Here is a 22,880-nt window from a genome sequence, read left to right as displayed (position 1 = left end):
CCCTAGGCTTGCCGCGAGGTGTGGAGGGAGAGGCACGGGCGGGAACCGAGGCTGCAAGTGGCGCTTCCAGGCCAGCTAGAATTCTGGGTGGGCTCCGCAGGCTCCGCACTCCCAGCGGCTGGCCAGCCCACAAGCCCCAGGCAGTGAGGGGCTTAGCACCTGGGCTGCAGGTGGAGCTGCCTGGCAGTCCCACGCCGTGTGCCCACACTCCTCAGCCCTTCTCGCCGGGCCTTAGCTGCCTCCCTGCAGGGCAGGGCTTGGGACCTGCAGCCCGCCATGCCTGAGCCTCCCCCCCATCCCCCCACTGTGGGCTCCTGCACAGCCCCGGGCTCCTGCACAGCCCCAGCCTCCCGGACAAGCGCGGCTCCCTGCTCCACAACGCCCATTCCCATCCACCGCCCAAGGGCTGAGGGGTGCGGGCGCACGGCGGGGTACTGGCAGGCAGCTCCACCTGCAGCCCCAGTGTGGGATCCACTGGGTGAAGCCAGCTGGGCTCCTGAGTCTGGTGGGGACTTGGAGAACCTTTATGCCTAGCTAAGGGATTGTAAATACACCAATCAGCACTCTGCATCTAGCTCTAGGTTTGTAAATACACCAATCAGGACCCAGTGTCTAGCTCAGGGTTTGTGAATGCAGCAATCCACACTGTATCTAGCTAATCTAGTGGGGAGGTGGAGAACTTTTGTGTCTAGCTCAGGGATTATAAATGCACCAATCTGCACCCTGTCAAAACGGACCAATCAGCTCTCTGTAAAACAGACCAATTGGCTCTCTGTAAAATGGACCAATCAGCAGGATGTGGGTGGAGCCAGAAAAGGGAATAAAAGCAGGCTGCAGGAGCCCCAGTGGCAACCTGCTCTGGTTGCCTTCCATGGCGTGGAAGCTTTGTTCTTTTGCTCTTTGCGATAAATCCTGCTGCTGCTCACTTTTTGGGTTTGCACTGCGTTTATGAGCTGTAACAATCACGGCGAAAGTCTGCAGCTTCACTCCTGAAGCCAATGAGACTACGAACCCACGGGGAGGAAGAAACTCCGAACACATCCGAACATTAGAAGTAACAAACTCCAGACACGCTGCCTTTAAGAACTGTAACACTCACCACGAGGGCTCGTGGCTTCATTCTTGAAGTCAGTGAGACCAAGAACCCACCAATTCCGGACACACTATGGCAAATATTTATTCAAAATATTTGAAGCCTATGCAAGGAGGCCTATTCTCCAAAGTTAAAACTTAAGAGACAGTTACAACTCTCAACTGAATTCAATTATTCCTTCACACTATTTACTCTAATGTCAGGTTTTTTTTTCAAGTTAAACGTTAAGCTCAAACATTACACAGGTAGATTTACGATGTGACAGACTTAATCTCATTTCAAAAAAAGCAACAGATCACATCTCTATGTTATTTTATTGAGATTGCATATGCTGTTGATTTTGTGTTTGTTTGAAACAACAGTGGAGAGAGAGGACAGCAAAGCCCTTGCTATTACTCGCTCATAATACTAACTTCATGGCTACATCTGTGGTTGACAATTTTCTGAAAAAAATAAAACATGGGATACACTAGCATTTAAATGACATACTAATGTTCCTATGGCACAAAGAATCTCTGGCTTCATATATTTAACAAAAGGAACAAATAATCTTGAACTTATTTCTAACTCTTGCCTTGACTCATTACAAGAAACAGAGTTATGTGGCAATATGCTTTGGGAGAATGAAAAGCATCTTGATTTTCCTATCAATAGATGCAAAAAGTGTGTTTTTTCAAATGGCATGAAACATGAATAGAAACTTTTGTAATCGTCAAGTGGCACCATTCTTTAGTTTGGATATGGCATATGTACTGCAATCATCATTCAAGTTAATGTAATTCATCCTACTAAAAATTTCATGAATTATGTGATTTATATTATTTTCTAAATGCTAGTATCTTCTGAAAATCTATTACCCTTTAAAATTTCCACAAATTTTAATTCCAATCAATAATCACTTAGTTAATAAATTTCCTTGATTAGTAAAACTTAGATTGATTTTATCATGACAGAATCTTTACCATAAGGCAGAACTCAGAATATCTTATAAAGAAAATGTAAACTGCTAGACACAAATTTCCACTTCAGAGTAGCAGCTTTTAAATACAAAAGTCTGGTTTCCTTGCAATATTTGTATATATTTTTAAAATTTTAAGATCTGAATTATATCTTAGAAATTTTAAGATAGGAATTATCTCCTGTCAACTCCATAAAATTATTGAAAATTTTGGCGTGTACTCCAATAAGTACACTATGTTAATACCTCACCTCTCATTGGAAAGCATGCAAGACATCATGAGTAACTTTGTGGTTTAATGTGACTCAATGAAATGATGATTAAGCCACCTGCCATAAAATCTCATACAATTTTGCTACTAATAAGACATTAAAAATGCATGTAAACTGTACCTATAGATTTCTAATATTGTCATTACTAATAATAAGAAAAAACAATCTTATTTATGTAAGTTATTCAGGAAGTTACAGACAAGATTAAAATGTAGTAAAACAATTTTTCACCAACTTTTAAAAAGTTCTCTTGGTGTAGTAGAGGTACACAGCTCTAAATATCTATAAGAATTTGAGTTGATATAAAATTCATAGTTAACTATATCAGTATTTTTATCAATGCAATTTTGATAATATTTAAATGGCCATAACTAATCACTGAAACCAAAGAATTAGAACATAGGCATTGAAACTAGAAAGAAAGTTTTGCTAATTAACTTCAGTAAGTTATATGGGAGAAATGATAACAGAATAGCCAAGAAAAGAAACACATGATGTATAATTTTGAGTGTTGTGAAATAGTAACCATATAAAGTCAGACATTTGAAGTAAAATGATTAATGCCAGGCACTATTATCATCCAATCTACTGGACAAAATTGTGGAAAAAATCTATTCATTCATCCATATATTAATTCATCTTATATAGATTTTTTCTTGATGCAAACAAAAACATAATGCTTCCTAGTCTTTGAGATGAAAGGAGTTTTAGGTGGAAATATAAAGCTGAGAACCATACCATAAGAGCAGAAGTTCAGATATCATAGGTGACTAAGAAAACCAACAGAGCGTTTTCAGGGATGACTGTTTTTCTTGATCTATTCATCATAAAATGTGCTACTCCAATAGCCCTTTCTAAAGAAAACTGTCCTACACAAAGCCCTTGCTAGAGGGGCAGGCCAGCCTGTGACTTCAGCCTTTCTCCTGAGTCATAGGCCAGCCTCCTTAGGCCAGCAGGTTGTATGAGCTGATTGAAGAGAAGTTAGGAAGTATAAGGATAATTGGACAGTTTGTGAGAGACAGGTGAATTGCTTTCCACAAATACAGAGTACAGGCCATGGTAGTTTATAAATAAGCTAAAACTGAGAGGCAACTGAAGCCATGAGCTAGAGAAAACATGTAGACTACAGGGAAAAGAAATCACTTGGCACGGGGAAGAGTAGACACATAGAAGTAAACACCAACAGAGTTAGCTAAATTTCATCAAAGATAAACCATTAGTGTGATGATTCATGAACTCATCATGAACTGCTGGGCTCAGGCCCAGCAGAGAGTCCTGGATCCAGTCTTAGACGTAGTAATGCCTGGTCCTGCTGTATTTTTGTCCTTCCCATGGGATCTCTGGTCCTTTTGTGACAGTATCTGTATCCTCCTTTCTTGAAAAACCTGGTAAGCCCTATCTCTATATATCCAAAAGAATCTCACTAAAATGTCTGTTCAATGCCATCCAGAACATTATCTTTGAATATACTTCTAACTTTTCTTTTCTTCTCTATCTTACTAGATACTCACTTTGTTTCTATGAAAGTTTATATGCAGATCCTGCAGCCTCCATATATATAATGGATTCTGCCCTCTAACTTTCCCTGTGTTCAGTGACAGGATAGGGGGAAATTGTTCCACTTTGAGTCATTAAAGGAGACCTTTTATTCTGCTAAGCGTGCTGACATTCTTTTCCTTTCCTTCCTGTATACCTTCTCCTCTTGATCTTTTTATCTGAACTATTCATTCTCCTTGCTCACAGTCAACCTGATTTCTTTTTTAATATGCAACCTTCAAGTTAACTGAGAATGAAACTAATTAATTAGCATGCTTGATTTTCGATCTTTAGTGTCTTCCAACAAAATATAAGTGGCGTTGATATATGAAGAGGTAGATATATTAACCACCTTTATGTGCTGTTGAATCCTTTTATATTAATTACTGCTCCACCTTATGTTTTATTCATGTATGAAAATTGTTTGCATTAGCACATATTTCCCAATAAAATTATAAATAATGAAGGATATAAATGCTTTATTATGCCAAATAAAACCTACTGCTGCATTAACTTATTTTTGTTCCAAAGTTAGTAGTTAATAGTAATAGATATATACTCTAGCTCTTTTCAAAGTGAAAACATACAAATATGTACTAAAAATGTTCTAAATGTTTTTGCAATGGTATAGAAATTATGAATTTAATTTATAATTCTGAAAGCCAATCAATAGTCTTATCAGGAACACTTTTAGAATTTGTGACTCTGTGATGTGCCAATATTGTTAAGATAATATAATTGATTAAGGAGGTAATGTACAGACAAGGGCTCTATAAACTTTATAGTGCTATCGAAATATGAAAGATCAAACTACATCTCTTTTTTTGAATATATGACTATAAAAGCACAAAATAAACAGCCTGTAGTAGCTTGCTATACCCAAGACTTCAGAAACAAAGATAATATCTTGAATGTTCTTTTTTAGAGAAAAAGAATGACTAGTATTCTCACAATCCTGTAATCTTCATATTTTTAACATTCAGACTTGTAACACACACTGTGTGTTTCTTCACAAATTCTGATTAACAACTTAATCGAACAGTGCCTTTCTAGATATGTGTAAATTGTGTGGTGATCAGAAGGTAATACCCTACCATTAGTGGGTCTTCCCATAGTCTTTCGCAGCATTGAAAGTAAGATTGATATATTTACTTGCATAAATGCTTGCCAGGGAACTCAGCCTAGGTATTTGGAAATATTTACCTATGATTTGGTAACCTGGTCACTACAGTGTTCCATGACAAATATCAGGGATGTATAATAGTGAGGATCCTCATGTTGGAAGGGAAGAGCAGTAGTTGCTGTTCTGTGCTACATTAATCTTGAAATCTGTTTTAATCAACTGACCTTACTCTAGATTTCTGAGGGTTAGTTTTCCTTGGGCTTGGACAACAATCTGACTTCCTGTTGTTGGAAAAGAGAGGTGAGAAATGATCAAAAGAAAACAGTAACAGACTAGTTTGACCAAGCTATACCCAGATTATGATGGAAGACTAGCAGTCCTCTTTGGGTTAAAGACAAACATCTGTTTGGGGAAACTTTATAAATGTTGTAAGATATTATAAAATGATAAGGGATATTTATATAGAAGACAAGACATGTTATGTGAAGGGAAATGGACCTTGATCTGTGTTCATAATCTGGATTCTGGCATGCACAGATAAAACTGATGGGTACTGCACAAGGGAGTAGCAGAGGAAACTTAACTGTAGGGAGGGAGAAAACCCCTGCCGATATGGAGGGTGGGCATGACTGAGAAAGTCAGAGGTCCTTAAAAGTACTGTGAGAGTTGTGTTGGATCAGTCCCACACCTAGTACCCTTCTCCCTGATAAGGAGAGACTGAGTTAAGAATTTAAAATTTTTGTCATAAAGGCTGGAGCTGTGAAGCAGAGGCAGTGTCCTATAAGAAAAAGACTAGTCATTGAGAGAGAGGAATCCCAGAGAGCTGTTCTTTACAGTTTTGTTTCTTGTTTAAATTCGAGAACTAAAAATCCAGTCCCAGAGTGTGTACATAGTCAAAGCAAACATGGAAAGTTCAGAAATTATGCAGTGAACCATCAGAGCCTATTAAGAATCTAATCTTTCTCCAAGTAATGTTGGGGTCAGGCAGCTAACTGCGACCTAGCCTTTGGTTTAGTTACATTTTGATGTCTCAGGACCTCTCAAAAAATTTTGATCTGCCATGTTTTCTCCATATCCCTTCATGTCTCTCCAAGATTACTAAACTATGCATAATAAAATGTCATTATACTTGAATTGCAAAAATTGGAAAGATTCATAATACCAAGTGTTGGCAAAGATATAAAACAACTAGAAATTGAATACTTTTCTGGGAGATTGCAAAGTGGGTCAGTTATCTTGAAAAACAGTTTGATATTTTTGTTTTAATAAAGTTAACCATATACTTACCATACAATCTATCCATCCTAATTCTAGACATTTCCCAAGATAAGTGAAAACATATGTTTACACAAATACCTGTAAGCAAATATTCATAATAACATTATTCTAAAACTGGAAGAAACCAAAATGTTTATGAACTGATGACTGAATAAACAAGTAATGGAGTATTTGTACAATGGAATACTACTCAAAATAAAAAGGACACATTAAAACAATGTGTACAAAAATGTGGATGAGCCTCATAAACAGGGTGCTGTATAAAAGAAGCACTCCATAATTCCTTACACATTAAGGTATACCATCTTAGAAACAGTACAGCTGTAAAGGCCAATTCTTACATGTCCTTAAACTACCCTTTGAACATTATGTTTATACCTTCCTCTGACACCAGAGTCTAAGCTTTTCCATTTATTCTGCTTTTGCCAATCTTTCTCTCCTGGATCAATATCTATCATCTTTTAAAATCAAGCCCAAATGCAAGATCCAGCCTTTCCTCGTCGCCCACATGTTTCTTTACTCTCGTTATTAACCTCTACAGCACCATTATAGCGTCAGCACTGGATAGGCAGGCTCAATTCTTGGCAACAAACATTTAGCTCATTTCATTGTGATAATTTGCACTCTCCAAGAAAGGACTCCTCAAGATCAAGATCTTCACTTGCTTTTTCTCTGTATCTGCTGGTTCAGAGTGTCCTGCATAGAGTGAGCATCCAATTAATCTTGAATGTGTTACGTTTAATCCGTTTTGTGCCTTTGTGATTACTCAAAAAGATGACAATATGAACCACATACATATAAAACAATAAAGTTTTATGGTGATGATTATTTTTGTTTTTCTGTATTGATCCTAGTATGTAGCAGGGCTATATTATGAAAGGTGAGTTAACATGAATTTTTCTTTTAATGTTAAGAATGGTGCCCTTCACATTACAGTCTATTCCAAAGTTGCAGAGAAAAAATAGGTCTTTGAAACTTTCTAGAAAATAGCAGATAGTTTATTTAATTACTTTAGTTTTCCTTTAGCTATTATTTCTTAAATGTAATTGAAAAATGAGTTAGCTCTTATACTTTTAAGAATATATACAAGCTATTGTACTAAAATGTTACTGTATTAACAAGAGAAACATAAGTAAAAACAAATGAACTTAATTCTAATACAGAAATATTGGAAAGTGGAAATAAACAGTTTTTCTGTCTAAACTCTTACCAAACCTTAGTTTAACTTATATTTAACAAATCTAAATAGATTTAACAAATCTAACTTAGATTTTTAGCAAGGTACAGCTCCCCTGTAGAAGCCATGCTCTTTCTGAAGAGGTCTGAAGCACAGCATATTAATAAAGGGATTCTACGAGTTCTTAGCTCCTTTGCTGTCCTCTCCTCTTCAGCCTATACATAGTTAGGTTTGTTAAATGTATTTTTACTGAAAAATACATTCAGTAAGACTGATTGATGTAATCGACTCTAGCATGTAGATAGGGAGAAGAAATGGATTTATCATTAGTTTAGAAGGCTGTCTGGTATTACTAACAAAAAGTACAAACAATGCCTATAAAAATACTTAATGTTTGATGTCTGAATAGTTGCTCAAAATATAAGATTCAGTAATAAAGTCAGCTCAGAAGACTCACTAAAATATGAAGAGTAAACAGTCTGACCTGAGAGCAGTAGACTTGGATGATTTTATGAATAGTTTTGATGCCAAGGTAGGATGCACCTTTTATATTCAACGTTAAAATGTGAGAGAAAAAGTAATTAACAAAATAATGTTCACTGAAGCCTGAATCAGAATAATACCCTTAATAAGTACAAATTCTAGTACTGCAAAAAAGGATAATGCTTGAGAATGTGACGGGTGGGATCCAGCACTTTGAATACACATTAAAATAGAATTAAAATCTTTAGTATAAATTTGTCTTAAGATACCAAATGTGTCTGATACTAACTAATATCTATTATATCCAAACTATTCAGACATTAATTACAAGTTCTTAAGACCAAGGTCTTATGTAGTTCTGTCTTAAAGAGTCTCGCAGAGTATTTTGCTGGTAATAATCACTTGATAAGTGTTTGCTAAATAAATTATTCAGTTGTACTGAAATTTGGTTGTTTGAATCATGCTAGAAATAAATGGGTTATCTCACAGATTGAAAATATTTTGTTGTAGAAAACTATCTATTATAATATGGCGTATGGCATTTTGTTACAATAAGTCTCCTGAAAACATTATTTTAAAGGTCTACGTTTATGTAGGCAACAATTAGAGTAATTCTCTGCATGAATGTTTCCATGTGAGAAGTTAGAAGATTAATTATATGTAATAACAGATTGGTGAAGAGTAAAAGGAAATTGGAGTAATTTAAATGAAGACTGAAACCCTAAAACCATCCTTAACAGTAATTTACAATATATAAAGGTAGAAAATGGTGATTTTGTTAATTTTATTGTGAAAAAGTAACATGACTAACTTAGAATATACTGGATGTAAGAAATATATTTCTTATTATAAGTCACAAGTTGCCAACAAAATGAATTCTGAAATTAATCTCTGAATTATTCATAATAAAGATTTGTATGTTTTGTTATTATGGAAGCAGTATCTTTTCATGTTATATTTCATGAACATTGCAACTTCTATCTAAAGCCATGAAGCCAAGCTATCCAGTCTATCCTGTATTGACTCAGCAAGCCACTAGCAGCAAAAAGACACTTCTTTTGCCAGTCTGGCCCTCAGTTATTGTGGCTCAGCATGAGGGTCCTGCTGCCTGCACTGAGAAGCTCCAGATAGACCCTGAGAAGTTCCAGCTACACCCTCTTCCCACCTGTAGCTACTTCTAGGTATGGTCCTCCCACATCCTTGAACAACAATACACTACTTCTATGGACCAGAGCCAACCACACCCTATGAAACATACATAGCCCGTAGCAAGGTACAGCTCCCCCGTGGAAGTCATGCTCTTTCTGAAGAGGTCTGAAGCACAGCATATAAATAAAGGGATTCTACCAGTTCTTAGCTCCTTTGTTGTCCTCTCCTCTTCAGCCTAGATATAGTAATTGCCCTTTGGAATCTGCTACGTCTCTGGACCTCCAGTGTCCTTTTCCCTCCTCTCATCAATTAACCAACTTCTACCAGTACACAATCCTTTCTATTATTTTTTTTTCTATTTCAGTAGCCAGTGTAGTTTGAGTCACCTGACTGAACTCTGACTGATACAAATATTTAATAATTGGCTCCAGTTTGCTAAAAAACTTTCTGCAATGTAATTCAATTTGTTGATGGAGTGTCACCCCATATCAGCCTGTATCCTCCATTGATGTATCTGAATTGATGAGTTACATGGCAATGCTTAATTACCAATACTCATCTCTATAAGAATCACAAAAACAGGAAACATCAGAGCTTAAAAAAATGACTCTTTTCTAACTTCATTGCATTATATCATCCTGAAGATATAAGAACCGAGAAAACACTTTGTACTTTTTAAAATGTGGCTATCATTTCTATAGCACCCTTTCTTACACGCCCACTTACCAACTATTGGTCAAATTCTTTCTTTGGAACCAACATTTGGAGTCTCTTATTCACAGTATACATAGAAAATGATTACTTTCTGCTTGCTACCTTAGCAGAATAATTGGAACAAATACATTTTAAGACTCACTCCAAGTGGTTCATTTGCAAGTATAAGTAAGTTGCTCGATGGATTTGGAAGTGTATCTTTTGTATGGCCAACTGTTCTTTTCTTAAAGTTAGTAAAGTTTCACAACTTTGAGGTTTGTGAAAAGGGAAAACTGTAATTTTAGCAGACAGTGTTGTTCTTAGGCGTGGACAAACTTGGGTTCTTGCCCAGCTTCCCAACTGTAGGATTGTGCTGCTCTGGAGCTTGCCAGGGCCTCTGTTTTCTGCTAATAGACCACAAGTTTTCTTGTGGGTTTTCTATTGTAAAGGATGATAAAAACAGATTCTTACAGAAAACTCAGTTGAAATGTACAGTGCTTATACCAGAAACACTGAAAAAAATGTCTTATTTTAGTATTCATGGCATTTCTCTTTTTTTTCATTTTTGGCAGAAAACAGAGGCACAGGCTGGCTCGGCTGGCACCTCAGCTCAAAAAAAAAAAATAGACAAAAAAGAAAAAAAATAAAAAGAAAAATCAGAAGAAAGGAAAATCGAGGCACAGATGGCGCCAAACATTCTCAAAGACTCCATCATGAAAAGTTCTGAGAATACTCAGGGATTGGGCAGTCATCCTTTTAATGAAAGGTTTTTCGAAGATCTCTTCCTCCACTTAGGTTAGGGAAAGGAGACAGGTTGGGAAAGACTATTTGAAAAAGAAGATTAAGTCATTCAAAATGAAAAGAGGAAAAGGACTTCATAAAAAATATTGTTGGCAACCTGAAATTCCCTGGATAATTACTCTAGGTGAAGAGTGAAAAATAGTCCTGGCCTCAGCCCATTTTTACTTCTTTTAGGTAGAACGTCACCAAAGTATATATGAAAATGATAGATATATCAAGCACTTTCATTAGATACTCTAGATACATGAAGACCAAAAAGGAATATATTAATCATTCTTGACGCCCGATCTAAGAAGCAATGATGCCATGATACTCTGATAGTTATATGAACGGCTCCCTTGCCCTACTCGACAACATTGAATAGTGTAGAATAAAAGGTTTTAGTCATGATTCTGAAAAAACTTACATTCCAATTTCAAATAATTGCAAGCAGCCAAGGAAATAGAATATATCTACTTATAACCTTTTACTAAATTATTACACAATGGTAAGATTAAGGCTTATTTCCTAGTAATTTAGTAATTATATCACCTACAAAAAAATAAATAACAGCAAGTAATATTTAATTGATGTAGAGTATCTATTCTCAACTTTAAGAGCCCCCTGAAATCCATTGATTCTGAAAGTCAGAATGAATTTGTGATTTTCCACAAGAGATAGCTTTCTTATTAAGAAAACAGTTTTAAAAGGCTGATTAGCAAATATCAAAGAGCTGCTGGGACAGATCATATTTAATGCAAGTGAATCAGGCTCAGTGAATACATTCTATTTCTTTAAAATATCATCCATCTAGATACCTTTCTACTCTCTGCCTAAATCTTTCATCTGAGTCCAGCACCCCAAAGGAATGTTTATTTCCTTCACACATTATCCCCAAGATCCAGCCCTCAGAATCTCTCTGTCTAGCCTTTTGAAGGACACGTTTCTTTCAAAAATCCCCATCTAAAATTTCCTATTTAGGCCCCCATTTCTTCAGGAGTCTGTTAAAGTGAAATAATACCTGTGATACAAGCCTCCCTGACTAAATACACCCTGCTGATTAGATCCTGCTCATTTTCACGTTCTCAAAGGCACACTGGAGATACTTTATCTACAAACGTGTTTTTACAGGGGGAATCCCAAGCACTGTGGAGGATGATAGGGGAGATTTGGGGAAAGGTAGGACCTTGTATCAATCTCGGATTATATCATTTTGCATCATAATCTAAATATATATATGATGACCACATAGGTCCCAGAAATAAATTATGAAGTGTGGGATAAGAAGAATGTAGTCAATGATAAAATTAACACTGTGTCAAAGAATGCAGCTTCTGTTCCATTGAGATTATCATTACCATACACAATATGGAGAAAGTGTTAACAGAGATTTCTATTTATCAAAATAAAGTAGAAATCTAGATTTGTATATGAATCCCCAGTTTTTAATTTGACTTTCAAAAAATTAATTGTGTAAAGAATGGTCAAAACATGACTAAAAACTGAACACAACTTTTGACCATCGTTCTTTTAGGGGAAGCTGCCAACATGAAAGGCATTTCTCTGATAAAAGATTAAGGATCTGAATATTTCATGGGAGGAGGGGTGACTGGTTGGTAGGCACAAAGAAAGAGCTCCTAAACTTCAAAGTCAAGGAAAATCGATGAAGTCTGTGTGCTAGTCTGTATAGTTGATAACATTGAGTAAATGTAACAGCTCTCCAAATAATTTAGGAGCAAATGATTAATTACAAATTAAAACATTTTGATATAAATAATGATCAAGTAGATTAAGATTTTTCTTAAAGCTAAAGAACTTCTATGCAAGTGATCCTTTCTTTTACTTGTTCCTGAATGATCATATCCGCCCATTGGCAGAGACAGAAAAACTAGCAAAAAAGAATAAAAGTTTATTGGTCGTTGTTGCTTGTTTGTTGCAGCATCACAGTGAAAAGCCTAACAGGCCAAATTTGCCATTTTCAAGTATTTGTGTGGCTTACCAGGGTGTACAGTGAAGATGTCTGTGGTACAGCGTTGCTTTTTATCTTAATGCTTTCTTTTTCATATCAAATTAAATTTTAACATTTGCTATTCTAGTTTCTATTCTAGTGGTAGTATCATATAAGGAGGCAATAAGTGGAAAGAGTGAGGTAAAATAAAACGGGTTAAATACAGAGATCATCAGAAAATAGCATGAACACATTATCCAACATTAGGCAAGAAAATTAATTATTTAATGTCATTGTCTATTAACCTAACAGTTAAAATAGGACCAAAATATACATAAAAATGAAATAAAACAATTAGGTAACACTTTAAATGGTTCATTATTATTAATTCATTTAGTATTCATTGTAACTGTGCTGGTCATAATGAATTCATTTGATATTAATGGGAATGTTCAGCAGCAATTTCATTATAATGCAGTTTTAATTCATGTGCTGTTAAAGTAAAGCAATACCAACATTTTATTTATTTTTTGAATACTGTACATGATTTTTAACTTTTAGAAACATTATGACACTGATTGCATTTTTTAAATTGGGGTGAATAGCCCAGATTTAGGACAAATTACAATGTCTGCCTTGAGCAATACCAATGATACTGAAGTTGATAGAGGTTTCTGTAATTAAAATGTTCTATGACATTTGGAAAATGTAAAGGTTAATGGATATTATGAAATTTGTCATACATCAATATTTACTAATATTTAACTGTTTCGTGCAACAAAAACTTTTCAGCATTTTGATATTTATATGGCAATAGCAAAGATCTTTTGGACTTTGCATCCTCTGCTTTTGTGAAAAGTTGGGAATAAATTATATATGTTGGGCATTTCATTGGAAGAGATTGTGATTTTAACCACCTCCAAAACTATTATCCACACTTAAAAAGTACGGTTGATCTTGTGAGAATAAAAGTCATCCTTTTTAGTGAAGGGTACTAAATTATTTATGAATAATATTGAGTTTCTTTGTAAAATGTATTTATAGAATTGCAACCAAAAGGTTTGAATTAAAAACTTCAAAATGGCAGCAGAAATGTATTCAGTAGCATGTTTACTATTACTTTCTATACTATTATTTCTTTCAGAGTGCAGCCTGTAAATCATTTTGCTAAACCATGTGGGAACTAATGACAACAGACAAACAACCAAAATCCACAGTCCAATTAACAGGCCCACTAAAAGAGCATTTAACCCCTTGGGCAATTATTCAGCAAGGCATCAGAAAGTAGCTGACCTTGAAATTTCTTAGTTGAAATGTTATGCTTTAATGCATTGTTCACAGACTGGGTGGCCTAGAGGTATATTATATATAATTTTTGTATTCATCGTTATGGAAATAATTAATTAGAATAAGGTTATCTTAAACAGCAATAGAGACTGCTTTCTGTCTCTCCAGCCTTGACTAGGAATTAAAAATTATTTAGAAGCAGATTTTATAAATTTAATCCATGTTGCTAATTTTCTTGCTATTTAAAATAATTCAGAAAGTAAATTAATAAAAATATCATGAAAGGAATAAAATAATTCATTTGAATATTATGAATTAATATTATTTAAGAAATAGACTTACCCTACTGTGTGGAACAGTTAAAATACTGGGCAAAATATGTGAAATAACAGTTTCATATCAAAGCAGACTTTAGTTTAGGGCTATTTTGCCTGATTCCTGAGGCTATAATAGACTTCTGAGTATTCCACCTGATGCCTGTCAATAATTTGTTTTCTTTCTTTTAGAGACCATAGTCCTGGTTGCCTATCAAAACTTTTCTACCATGGCTGGTATGGAGAAAATGCATTCTTAGCACTTTACCCTAGACAGTTGTTCCCTCTCATTATTATGCAGTTATTTTCCCAGCCTTTGTAGTTTCTTTGCACACATACACCGATTAGTACTTAGATGAAGGCTGATGGGGACACTGTAGATTCGTAAGGTTCTCTCTCTCTCTTTCTGTGCACTCCTCTCCTCTTTAATACTTTGCTCTGTGAACTCTAGCTACATTGGTGTCTCCAAACTTTTTGTCCTCAGGAATCAAGCAAAATAGCCCTAAACTAAAGTCTGCTTTGATATGAATTAATGAAGCCTAAAAGCAAGTTTTAAAGGATAAACCTATTTCCAAGAAACTTAACTGTGACTAAGAAAAAAGTTTAGTGATATTTATAGAAACGCTTATAAAGTATCTAAGAAGATAGAATTTATAATGTATAAACTATAAATGATAAATTTAGTAGACAAAACCATTAAAACAGCTAGTATAACCATGTTTCATATGTTTAAGAAGATAGAGAAAAGATTGAATATGTTAAGTAGAGTTATGGAGAATTAAAGAGAGATACAAATCAAATGTCTAGAAATGAATATTACTATTCCTAAGGTGAAAAATACACTAAGGTTAGCAGAAGATTAGATATTGCAGAAGAAAATAATAGCTTGAGAAAATAGCAATGTCAATTATTCAAAATTAAAAGAATCGAAAAGAAAAATAATGTCTCAGTGAGCTGTAGGATACTTTAAATCTGTCTAATATGCATGGAATTGGATTCCCAGAGGACAGTAGAAAGGGAAGGAAAAAAAACGTTTAAATACTTTTCCAAATTAGAATCCAAATAGTATAGCCACACAAATATAAGAAATTCAATGAACTCCACAAAATCACGAAAAAAGACACACTAAGGCACATCCTAATGAAATTCATTAAAACTGGTGATAAAGAGTAAATCTTAAAAGTAGATAGAGAACAAAGACGTTATGTACAAAGTAACAGATTTTTTGTCAGAAACAGTGCAAGCTAGAAGGTAGTGGAGAAATATTTTAAAATTCTGAAGCAAAACACACCCTGTTATCTGTACCCACGAAAAGCATCTTTCAGAAACAAAAGTAAAATAAAGGTTCACATATACAAAATATTTAAAAATTAGAGAAAGTAGATTGACTTCCACCATGTAAAATCTTAAAAAAGTATTTTACCAAATGGAATATAATACTGGATTGTAAGCTGGATCCATACAAATTAAAGAGCCCTGGAAATGGCATGCACGTTAGTAAATATGAAATATTTCATCTTATTTTTCATCTGTATAAAAATAATAGACTTCTCATCCAATTGTCTAAGTTTCTTGTAGATTCTGGATATTAGACCTTTGTCAGATGCATATTTTTTTGGAAATTTTCACTCATCCTGTAGGTTGCCTGTTTACACTCTTCAGTTTCTTCCGCTGTGCAGAAGCTCTTTAGTTTAATTAGGTCCCATTCATCAATTTGTGTTTTTGTTGCAGCTGCTTTTGAGGATTTAGTCATAAATTCTTTACCAAGGCTGATGTCCAGAACACTGTTTCTTATGATTTTTTTTCCCTAGGATTCTTATAGTTTATGGTCTTGCATTTAAATATTTAATCCATCTTGAGTTAAGTTTTGAGTGTAGTGAAAGATAGTGGTCCAGTGTTATTCTTCCACATGTGGATAGCTAACTATCCCAGCACCATTTATTGAATAGGAAGTCCTTTCTCCAGCGCTTATTTTTGTTGACGTTGTCAAAGATCAAATGGCTGTAGGTGTGTGGTTTTATTTCTGGGCTCTCTATTCTGTTCCGTTGGTCTTTGTGTCTGTTTTTGTACCCATACCATCCAGTTTTGGTTACTGTAGCCTTATAGCATAGTTTGAACTCAGGTAATGAGATGCCTCTGGCTTTGTTCTTTTTGCTTAGGATTGCTTTGGCTATTTGGGCTGTTTTCTGATTTCGTATAAATTTTAGAATTTTTTTCCAATACTGTGAAAAATGATGTTGGTAGTTAGATAGGAATATTGTTGAATCTGTACATTGCTTTGAGTAGTATGGCCATTTTAATGATATTGATTCTTCCAATACATAAATATGTAATGTTCTTCCATTCGTTCTTGTCATCTATGATTTCTTTCAACCGTGTTTTGTAGTTATCCTTGCAGATATCTTTCACCTCTCTTTGGTTAGATGTATTCCTAGGTATTTTATCTTGTTGGATGATTGTAAATGAGACTGTGTTCTTGATTGAACACTCAACTAACAAATAACCCCATTAAAAAATGGGCAAAAGACAAGAACAGACACTTCTCAAAGGAAGACATACAAAAGGCCAACAAACATGACAAACATGCTCTACATCACTAATCATCAGAGAAATATAAATCAAAGCCGTAATGAATAGCATCTCACACCAGTCAGAATGGCTATTATTAAAAAGTGAAAAAGACAACAGATGTTGGGTAAAGCTGCAGAGAAAAGGGAATGCTTATACACAGTTGGTGAGAATGTAAATTAGTTCAGCTGCTGTGGAAAGCAGTTTGGAGATTTCTTAAAGAACTTAAAATAGAACTGTGTCTGGAGTTGGTTCCTGTCAGTGGGTTCATGGTCTTGCTGACTTCAAGAATGGAGCCACAGACCCTCATGGTGAGTGTTACAGCTCTTAAATATGGCATGGACCCAGAGTGAGTGGTAGCAAGGTTTACTGTGAAGAGCGAAAGAACAAAGCTTCCACAGTATAGAAGGAGACCGGAGCAGTTTGCCACTGCTGGTGGGAGTGGCCAGCTTTTATTCCCTTATTTGCCCCCTCCCATGTTCCATTTTTGTCCCATCAGAGTGCCCTTTTTTCAATCCTCCCTGCGATTGGCTATCTCTAGGATCATGGTGATTGGTGCATTTTACAGAGCACTGATTGGTGCGTTTTACAGAGCACTGTTAGGTGCATTTTACAGAGTGCTGATTGGTGCATTTTTACAGAGCTCTGATTGGTGCATTTTACAATCCTCTTGTAAGATAGAAAAGTTCTCCAGGTCCCCACTGGACCCAGGAAGTCCAACTGGCTTCACCTCTCAGAACTACCATTTGACCCAGCCGTCCCATTACTGGGTATATATCCAAAGAAAAACTGCCAAGTAATATTACCACAATAACACAGGCACACATGCATGTTCATCACAGCACTATAAACAATGGCAAACCATGGATTCAACCTAGGTGACCATCAATGGTGGATTGGATTTTAAAAACTGTGGTGCTTATATACCATGAACTACTATGCAGGCATAAAAAGAACAAAATCCTGTTCAAGCAATTCTCCTGTCTCAGCCTCCCGAGTAGCTGGGACTACAAGCATGTGCCACCACATCCACGAAATTAATTTTTTTATTTTTAGTGGAGATGAGGTTTCTCTGTGTTAGCCAGGATGGTCTCAATCTCCTGACTTGTGATCCGCCTGCCTTGGCCTCCCAAAGTGAAAAATAGATTTCTTAAAGCAAAATAATAACAATTAATTTTGCAATCAATAGCAAGTGTAGAAATAAATGTTTGACAATAACAACATTAAAGATGGGGGTAGTAAATAGGAAGTACAGTATTTTCAATATCTTACATATAAAGTAGTGAAATATCAATTAAAGCTATAAAGTGATAAACTAAGAATCTACACCCTGAAGAATCCACTTTAAAAGAAAACAAAAGAGTTATAGCTGATAAAAAAGATTTAAAACAAAACTTAAAAAATGATTGGAAAGAATATTGAAAAAGGGGAAAAGGTAACAAAGAACAGACGGGAAAAATAAACAAATATGTTAGTAGGTTCAATCTCAATTATATCAATAATCACGTTAAATGCAAATTGCCTAATCACCCCAACTAAAAGGCAAAGATTGTCAGACTTGATTTTTTAAAAAGACCCAACCATGTTACCAAATAGATTAAATGCAAATGATGTTAAAATGTTACTCCATGCTAACACTAATAATCAAAAAGAAGCTGGAATGACAATATAACTATTAGAAAAGGCAGATTGTGGAACAAACTATATTACAATAATGATAAAGGGGTCAATTTATCAAAATGACAAGAAAAATCCTATACATTCATATAGTTAATACAGATTTCAAATACATAAAATATAAACCTATAAATCTTTAATATATCTGGGAAACTCCAAATATTTAAAAACTATGTCATATATAATTATTTGTAAATATTTCAGAATAAGTATTTGGAAAGTATATAATGTTAAACTAAGTTTAATCGGTGGGCCAAAGAAGAAATAAAAAGTGATATTCAAAAGTATTTTCAACTGAATGAAAATAAAAACACAATATATGAAATCTGTTAGATACTGCTAAAGCAATGATTAGAGGGCAGTTTTTTGCTCTAGATGCTTATATCGAAAAGGAAAAGGGTCTCAAATCAATTACCTCAGCTTCCACTTTAAGAATAAAATAAAAGAGAGAAAAATTAAATCCAAAGTCTGTAGAAGAAAATAAATGTAAAGATAAAGTTGGAAATCAGAAAAACAACAGAAAAAAAAAACAGTGAAAACTACTAAATCTTGTTCTTTGATAAATTTAGTAAAATTTACAAATCTCTCTTTGGACTTATCAAGACAAAAAAAGAAAACAAATTACCAATATTACGAAGGAAAGATGTAACATAACTAGAGATCTTAGCGATATTTAAAGCCAAGGAGGTATTATAAGCAACCCAATACTATGGTGTCTTAGTAAAGGTATCAATTCCACATAAACTCTTTGAGAAAACTAAAAAGAAAGTTAGCATTACCCTGATACCAAAACCAAGCAAAGACAACCAAAGGGAAAACTGTAAGCAAATATATTCAGTGAATACAGATATAAAAATTATTAATAAAATGTAAGCACATTAAATTCAACATTTTATAAAAAGACTAGTACTTTATGATCAAGTCAGGTTTGTTTGAGAAATGCAAAATTGATTTGACATTAAAAAATCAGTCAATACAATATACTCTATTTAAAGGCTAAAAAAGAAAAATTATATGATTCTATCAATATATGCAAAAAATTCAACAAAACCAAAATTCATTCCTGTGAAAAACTCTCCTCTGAGAAAACTAGGACCACAAAGTAACATTTTTAAGCAGATGAACCTTGAAACCTACAGCTAATATCATGGTTAATGGTAAAAGGGTGAATGCTTCTCCTGTAAGATCATGAACAAGGCAAAGATAGATGTTTGCACCACTTATATTAAACATTCGGTTCTTTATAAATCTATTTTCCCATTTAATATTAATTAAATAATACATTTTAAGCACCAGTGATGAAAAAATTGTATTAGCTAATCTAGAGGTCATTTTACAAGAGTAAAACTAGTGTAAACTATTATTATTATTTTTGAGGCAAGAGTCCTCAAAAACCAAAAAATTCAGATACGCTTAGGTATTTAATTTCAGGACTTAACACAAGGAGGGCTTATGAGAACAAAAGCAGGATGGAGCAAGTATAGCTGCTGTTATATAATTCTCAACGTTTTTGCATCATCAGCAGGATGCTAATGGTAGGAAGTATCCTTCTGTTTCTCCCTTGTTACAGCCCATACTGCAAATACTCCCCCTGACTTAACAGCCAAAACAGGACAATTTATTCCATCCTCCTTAAATTCACTAAGTTTCCCTACTCATAAAATGGCACCACTATCTGTCCAATTAGTTCCTTACAGCAAAACCTGTTGTGATCCTTTCATTTTAAACTTTTCTTCACATCTAATATTTTGTTCAATAGTTGAGTACTATCTACAAGAAAAATTAATCCTGAATCCATTAGTTATTATCTTCAATATAATCTTAGTCCTAGATATTATCACCTCTTGCCTGAACTACTGCGGCAGCCTTCTCTCCGTTTTCACTGTGATGCATTCTCAATTTACAATAACCCTCCCTAGAAGCATGCTCGAGTGATTTTCTAAATTACAAGTTGGATAATATCATGCACCTACTTAAAAACCCATCAATGCTCCCCATCTCCACCAGAATAAACTTTAAACTCCTTACCATGGGCTGCAAGGCTGTACAAGATTCAGACTTGTTCCTGTTCCTTAGACTTCAGACTTCATCTTTCTTTTCTTTTCTCTTCTCTTTTCCCGTTGCTCATCCACACAGGCTTTCCTTCTGTCTTATTAACACATATGCTCTTGCCCATCTCATAGCTTTTGCATTTTGTGTCTCTTCTGCTTGGAAAGTTCTTCTCTACATCTTCACATGACTACACCCAGTCTTACCTAACCACTTCTTCTATGAGACCTTTCTTGATTACCCTAACTCAAGCACAGTCTCTCACTCCAGCTGTCACTTTCTATCACATTATCATCTATTTAATATTACTTAGAGGCCAAGGTCTTAATCTCTCTTGCCCCACAGCACCTACAACAGTGACTGGCAATTGGCAATTGGTAAACCCTCAATAAAATGTATTCAGTGAGTGACCAAGTAACAGTGACTCAGGAAAATGCAGGAACTCTATGAGGTATAAAATAAGCTATGTTCTCGGTAAACAACAGTAAACAACTGGCAGAAGTAAGAAAAATGAATTTCAAGTATTCAGTTTCTTTATTCTTAAATAAAAAGCAGAGTAAACTTATTGGTAATGACATACTATATGAGGGTCTTGCTCTCTAAAAATGGCCTTCCTCCTTCCTGACTTACAGATTGTAAGTCTGTGTTTTTAAAGTCATAATTCTCTGTGAGAAGATGAATTATATGCATGACTATTTTACTATTGTTCACTTTCGCATCTATCAACCTGAGGAGAAATGTCTTAGAGACAAAATAAACTGGTTTTAATCTCTTGTTGATTGTTTCTTGTGTTTTTGACTCCACGGACAGTATTCTGCAATGGATTAACGTGAATGAGGTCAGTATTAGCTTCTGGTTGTTGTTTTTCATTCAAGTTCAAGAGTAAGGGTCAGTGAGAATGTTCTGTAGGGAAATCAAATAAAGTAGATTTGTATCTTCCATCCTCCTCCTATTAGCATATTTTAATGACTTAATATCTTATGGACACAGCCAGGTCATTCATTAAGTGATGCTGCTACTATATAACTTAAAAAAATTGGAAGCCAAAAACATCATTTATGTGAAATGTCTTTGTGCTCCCTTTACATAGATAACAAAGTACCTTGCAGGAAGGTGAGTTAGCCCCCTTCTCCTCTCCCCCAACACTTCGGAAACTAGTGAAGTGAGGTCATAAGTGAGTTAGCAAACAGCCAAAACTTCAATTAAGGACATCTACATGTAATCTCCCATACAGGTCTGCAATATAATGGTAATTTATTATGAGAAAATCTAAATAATTGCATTGTGCCTCCTCTTATCGGAATAGTATTTCAAAGTGGTGAACAGCCTAGAGCTGCATTTCCCAATATGCAAACATTAATAGGTATGACTAAAGTATGGAGTTCAAAGTCCAAAATAAACTGCTTTAACCTTACTACAGCACTTGGTTTCTCAACTTCAGCAATATTGACTAAAATGTCACCTCTACAAAGAAGATCTCTCTGACCATCCTATGTAAATTAGGCCCTCTTCCTTCACTCTCTATTCTCTTTACGCTGCTCTTTTTTCTTCCTCATTGCACTTATCACTACCTATCTTAAATCATGTATGGCCTCGGTTTTCTCTTACCTGTCTACTCCACCCTATTAGTCAGCGTTCTCTAAAGGAAAAAGATGTACATATGAGGGGAAGTTTATTAAGGAGTATTGATTCACATGATCACAAGGTGAAGTTCCACACTAGGCAGTCTGCAAGCTGAGGAGGAGGGAAGCCAGTCCAAGTTCCAAAACCTCAAAAGTAGGGAAGCTGACATAGCAACCTTCAGTCTGTGGCTGAAGACTCAAGGGTCCCTGGCAAACCACTGGTCTAAGCCCGAGTCCAAAAGCTGAAGAACTCGGAGTCTAATGTTCGAGGGCAGGAAGCATCCGTCATGGGAAAAAGATGAAGGCCAGAAGACTCAGCAAGTCAAGTCCTTCCACACTTGTGTCTCTGCTTTATTCTAGCCATGCTGGCAGTTGAATAGATGATGCCCACCCAGATCGATGTGGGTCTGCCTCTCCCAGTCCACTGACTCAAATGTTAATCTCCTTCAGCAACACCCTTACAGACACACCCAGGAACAATACATTGCATCCTTCAATCCAATCAAGTTGACACTCAGTATTAACCATATCAATATTAACTACACCCACTAAAATGTAAGTTGCTTTTAGACAGTTACTGATTTATTTACAACTCTATCCTCAGTGCCAATAATAGTAGATCCTGAATGTCCACTGAATAGTAGATCCTGAATATATATTTGTTGACCCAATAAATAATTTCATATGAGTGGAATTCAAGCCTCTGTTGCTATAGAGAACAAAAAAGAACATTTGATCTATTACATGTGAATATGATTTTATTGTAATAAAATAGGAGTGGCCTTAAAGGTTAAATGGCTCTATTCTCTAATTACTACTAGAAAGAATGATTCAAAATCAATTGCCTCAAAATCCAATTGATATTTTTGGTAG

General features: G+C 35.2%; 1 long non-coding RNA gene across 1 annotated transcript in view; it reads right to left on the bottom strand.

Annotated features, from left to right (window-relative positions):
- The window catches only part of LOC129533518 (uncharacterized), a 78,041-nt gene extending 56,733 nt beyond the window's left edge, over positions 1-21,308 (bottom strand). The window contains exon 1 of the long non-coding RNA XR_008679800.2: positions 20,365-21,308. This is a non-coding gene — a long non-coding RNA (uncharacterized lncRNA). The remainder of the gene's footprint in view (positions 1-20,364) is intronic.
- Positions 21,309-22,880: the final 1,572 nt, after the last annotated feature.

This window comes from Gorilla gorilla, chromosome 4 (genome assembly GCF_029281585.2).
Source record: "Gorilla gorilla gorilla isolate KB3781 chromosome 4, NHGRI_mGorGor1-v2.1_pri, whole genome shotgun sequence".
Classification (NCBI taxonomy): domain Eukaryota; kingdom Metazoa; phylum Chordata; class Mammalia; order Primates; family Hominidae; genus Gorilla; species Gorilla gorilla.
This window is presented reverse-complemented; position numbering and strand designations above follow the sequence as displayed.